Consider the following 6000-nt stretch of genomic DNA (forward strand, 5'->3'; position numbering starts at 1 on the left):
CAAAATGATTTGACATAGGGTAAAATGGCATATGATCGCTGTGTGTAGTTACTGGATGCCCGTATTCCTATCCTTCACCACACAAACAGATGCCTCTTTCCATACTATAAGCTCAAGGACTGTTGTTTTTGTTAATCGTCCTCACAGAGCCTAACACAATGGGGTCCTAGATGCTACCATGATAGAAACAATAAAAATAATTTAAAATATTCAGTAGATGAATGGTTGAGGATATCAGCTTGACTGGGCAACAGACTTCCTTATTTTAAGATATATGTTCAATTTATTAAGAGCAAGGAGAGACTGCATTTCTCTCATTTGTGCATTTCTAGGGGCTTACTACTATATTCTGCAGCCTCAGATCTCTTCTTGTGCACTTACAGTTGCTCCACAATATAAACCTGTTCTGTCTAACTGGCAGAAATATTTAACCCTGGAAATCATGAGTAAATCAGCCCAAGTTTGTAAAAAAAATAAACAAAACCTAATCCCCTCTCTAGGGAGAACATTGGTGAGTGAAATCTTCATATCTTTTATTAAAATAGAGATTATCCTTTATCTAGGTTCTTAGTTGATTAGAAGAATTCTCTGGTGCCCTGTGTGACGGGTTGCCCCCTACCCCCCCCCCCCGTTCCGAGGTGCCACCTGATGTAATGGGGTACCACTGAGCTCGCCTATTCCACTAGCCTGGGCTTACCCTTACACTGTCCTGCTGAGCCAGGCCCTCAAGCCTCCTCCAGCACACACACAGGTAGGGACACACCCAGCTGCAGAAAGACACAAACATTGAAATCAGCTCTGCATTGGAAGACTCAGCTAGGGAATTGCCCAGCACTCAAGTGCATACCCCCTCCGGGGAGCAAACACAAAATTGTATTGTCTTGCACTGCACAGAGAACTGTACAGCGTAAGCTCATGACATTTGCCCCCTCCCTCAATGTGGAGGAAGATATGCATAGCTCCCCCCTCCTCCCCGGTATGAATTCCACAAACTGGTTTTAGAGAAAACAAAAACAAATTTATTAATTACACAAGATAGATTTTAAGTGATTATAAGGGATAGCAAAGAGATCAAAGCAGATTACTGAGCAAATAAAACAAACATGCAAATTAAGCTTAATACACTAAAGAAACTGATTACAAGTAGTAATTCCGCACCATAAGTGTTTTAGGCATTTCTTTCACAGGCCAGACACCTTTTCCAACTTGGGCTCAGCTCTTCTCCCTCCATTTTGTCTTTGTTTCTTAGATGTTTCTAGCAGTCATCCTGGGCGGGGATTCAGTGAAGAATGAACCCCAATCATGTCACTCCCCTGTAGTAAATGGGATTTACGTATGGCGGGAATCTTTTATTTTCCAGTGTGGTTCCTCCCTCCCTCAGTGGAAAAATACTGGTATTCTATCAGGGAGTCCAGTACCAGATGACATCATCACATGACCCTGCAGTGTCAAAGCAGCCATGAGTCAAAGGCCATTTGTAGAATCCCATGAACGTGGGAGATTAGCATCTTCAAAGACCTATCGTTCTCCCTAATGGCTCATCCAGACTGATTGCATTCCCTTCTGGTAGGCGTTCCTCAGGTGTAAACTAACTTGTAATTGATACATAGTCAATATTCCTAACTTTAGATACAAAAATGATACATGCATGCAAATAGGATAATCATATTTTCAGTAAATCATAACCTTTCAAATGATATCTCACATGACCCATCTTGCGTAAAACACATCTTAGTTATGCCATATTAATAGCATAACAATATCTGTATAAAGAATATGGGGTGTAGCATCACACCCTGATTAGAAAAATATAGTATCCCAATAAACTTACTTTATACCTAAACATGACCTTAATTAAAGATTGAAAATAAAGGCTGAAAAAAAGGCCAACATTTTGACATTCTAGCTTTCTTTGTACCTGAAAAGGGGCATGTATAGTTTTTGGGTCTGAAAGCCATGTCTCTACCAATTATCAGAGGTTACAGACACCTTCAGTTAAATGTCATTACACAGATGTCATTTTCAAGCCTCACATTGTTTACAATTCATTTGGATTTCTTTTTTTCTTATGTAAAATGACTCACCAAATCAAGATGGAGGGGAGACAGAAAAGTGCCAAAATCCCCAAATCAAATATAAAGAAAAATAAAGGAAAAATGATGGCAATGATGCAAGAAAAAACAAAATTATCTTATCTTATCAAATGGCTGAGAAGTTCAGGAAGCCCCTCACATGAGGGATTTGAAGCTGGACAAATCACTCAGAAATAAGCAGTTCTGCATTGGTCCTTTGGACTTTGGTCTGCATTGGGGAAATTGCTAAACATTTCCCTACCAATGCTAACCCCAGTTTTGGGTTGGTGATATTGGGAGCCTTAGTGTAGACAGGGATCTGGCTGCTGACACTATTTAATGCACCTTGTTCATTAGATTTGTTCTGAGTAGGGTTGGATGACAAGGTATGAAATCACTGTTGGCAATGGCACATTTTGTATATCATGACCTGAGTCTAATTTACACTAACACCTCTTTACACCACCTTTAATGCCCATTTTCAGTGCCAGAGCAGCATAAAGGGACCTTAGTGTAAATGAGATTCAGGCCCTAAGGTTTCCAACAATGATGGGAAATTTTCCACCAATGTCCCTAGCGTAACCCAGGTTTGGAACCTGGCTAGATGGCCTAATGAGCCTCTTCCATGTTGGCAGAGAAGCATTGTTGTCATTACAATGTGAAGAAATGGATTTCTTCACAAGCCAACATAGTTATTTTTTCACTCCAGTTCATTAGACAGAGTCTTTGCTTATATGCAGTGAAACTGTTTCTCTTTTGTAATTAGCTAATCCTGTGCTCTCACTGGCATAACAGGAAATACATGCAAATCAGTGCACCCTCCTCTTCCAGAATAAGCCCCAATTTAATGAGTAAAGAAGGGCGTCGAGGATGGGGGGAAAGGGAATTCTGCAAGTTAAATGTCATGAATTCCCCCACTGGGTACTTCAATCTTATAGCTATTAGTTTTTATAATTAACAATGAATATTAAAAAGATTTTAAGATGATAAGGGCTTCCAATAGTGATATTTAGCAGGTTCTTTGCTCTGGTTCTCTCTCCCTCTGTCTCTTTATTTTTGGTGCCTGCAAGCAAATCATTACTTCCTGTTAGATGTTTAATCACAAACCTTGCAAAGGAATTTTCTGTTTTCCAGGCTGTACTCAGAGCAGAACTAACTTCATTATCCCGTTGACACGCTAGTACACTTGTCAGTGCTAACGCTCTGTCTTCTTAAAAGGCCCCAGTCTACAGTCCCTTTGGAAAAGATGATTTTTAAATGGTACAGTAGGGCACATGTGGTCTGATTTTCTATTTCCAGCTTTCCCTGCTGAATGTGGCAAGTTATTGGGGAACCGAGAAAACCACTTGAAAAAGAGCTGTTAGTTTTAAAAGAGTCTTGAAATGATGTCTGCAGTGAAAGTCTGCTTGTATGTATTGTTTGCTGTCTCATTGGGGCCAGATCCTCAGCTGGTGTCAATCATCATATAGCCATTGAAGTCAACACTGATTTACATCCACTGAGAACCTGGCCCATTGTTTCTGAAGAAGGAATGGTGGGCCTAATTGTCAGAGGTGCTGAGCACCCACAACCACAGGGGAAGTGAATGGGAGGTGCCTGGTGCTCAATCTCTGATCGTCCAGACCATTTTGCATTCCTAGAGCATCTTTCTTTCAAGAACCTCAAAATCCTTCACAAGCCTCAATGAATTAAGCCTCGTGATGCCTCTATAAGATAGGAAATATTAATTCATAAGAGAAACTGAGACACAGGCAGGGCTGAGGTAGAATTATGGCTCCTAAGAGCCGAGAGCTGCACTGGGCATCGAAAGGAGACAGTTACCCAAATGATGATACTTGAAGGAGTTAGAGCCCAGACATTAAAGGTATTTAGGCCTTGCTGCTCTCAGTGTTGAAAAGCCTAACAGATGTAGGATCCCAAATCTAATTTTCAAAATGGATTTAGGAACCAAAATCTCATTGAAAGTTGATGGGATTTAGGCTCTTGAAAATTAGGTTTAGGTTCCGAAATCAGTTAGGTGTTACACCCTGAGTGCAGCAATGCCTAAATACCTCTAAAAATCTGGCCTATGCCCTTGAAGAGCAATGGGGGCCCCTTGCTATGCCCGTTCAACAGAAAGAGCCAACATTCAGAATTGTCAATATGCAGAGCAGGTGGGTCCATGGCTTCCCCCTCAGCCCCACCCTGCCACTTTGGAACACTAGCATGGCCTGCAGGACTGGCTGAGTCTCACTCCCCTCTCCTTTGCATGGACAAATTATGGCAAGCCCCTGCATGGGTGCCATATAGAAGAAAATGACACCCTGTACCCTCTTTCCTCCTTGTCTCAGTGCCCCCATCCTGGAGTAGCCATAATCTGGCCCTAAGTGATTTACCTGGGTAGGATATTCAGTGGCAGAGTCACAATTAGAATTAGAGATAGGCCTGAGCCACAGAGTTCAGATCAGCCCTGAGCCTGAAGTTCTCCTAGTTCAGGGAGATTTGGATTGGGTTCATCACTAAACAGACCACAGGACTCCTGACTCCTATTTTTGAGCTCTGACCATTAGATGGACTGGAATTCTGTTAGAATTCAGTTGGATGAGTGGTTGAGGGGAGGAGAAATCTAGGGAGTAGGCTTGTAATGTTGGTCTTGTGGTTAAAGCACTGGACTGGGATTCAGGAGCTCTGCATTCAACTCCTAGTTTTACTACAGACATCCTGTGTCATTTTGGATAAAACATTTAATCTCTGTGTGCCTCACTTCCCTGTGTGTAAACGGGGGATAATGATATCTGCCTTGTCTATTAAGGTTCTAAACTCTTTTGGATAGGGATTATATCTTAATAGGTTGTATCATGCCTAGCACAGTGTGGGGGAGTTCCAAGCTCCACTGAGCCCTCTAGGTGCTACTACAGTACAAACAGATTGTGCTTCATTCCTATATATTTTCTGAGAAATTTGATTCAGAGCAGGTGGGAATCATGTGAGCATAGCACACCCATGTCTTTCTTTAGCAATCCTGTGAGGAGATACTGACATCTTGTCTGAGAGGAAGTCTCTGAAAAGTGTTAATTCCAAAAATGCCAATGAATCAGCCAGCAAAAATGAAATATGCCAGGTAAAGAAAAGCTGACTCAGGGCAGGTAGTGTATGCAAAGATGTATGAGATGAAAAAAAATATTTAAAGGCAGTAGTTGTTGCTGAAAATGTGGTTCTTACTCAGCATACTGACTGAAATGGATATTAATGGCAACAAAAGTCGGTACGAAGCCTATCTTGAATGACTTTCTCCTTTACTTGCTTCCTGCAGTTTATAGAATTGCACAATATAACTTTTAGTTTCTAGCATATATGATGCAACCAGTAGAGATGTGCGAATGCCTGATACTGATTGCAGGAATTTGCACTGCAAAGCAGTCAGCAACACTACTGATACTTCGGGGGGAATTCTGCACCACTGAGCATGTGTAGTATTCATGTCTCCCACAGATTTTTTTTTCTCTGCAGAAAATACATTCTGAGGGAGCGGCACTGTAGTTATGCCTTTTGCCCACCAGGGGAAGCTGTGGTGCCAGAAGAGAGGGCAGCCCAATAGCAGAGAGGGAGGGGGAAGAGGCTGCATTCCTCATATCAGGGCCAGGTGACGAGGCATGGGACAAACAGAACAGGGCACACCAGGCTGCTGGAGAAGGGTCACAGACTGGGGTTCAGAAAGCTAGTGTGGGAGACAGACTGGGTGGGACACAGGCTCAGGAGCTAGTGGGGTGATAACATTGAGCCAGGGCCTAAATGAGACAGGGGCTGCAGGGACACATGGGGATGGAGGAGGGGGACTGCAGGGACACATGGGGATAGGGGTTAAGGGGGTGTAGAGACACATGGGCACAGAGGACAGGGAGTGCAAGGAGACATAGGGATGGTGGAGGGAGGCTTCTGAGACACATGG

This window comes from Lepidochelys kempii, chromosome 6 (genome assembly GCF_965140285.1).
Source record: "Lepidochelys kempii isolate rLepKem1 chromosome 6, rLepKem1.hap1, whole genome shotgun sequence".
NCBI classification, from domain to species: domain Eukaryota; kingdom Metazoa; phylum Chordata; order Testudines; family Cheloniidae; genus Lepidochelys; species Lepidochelys kempii.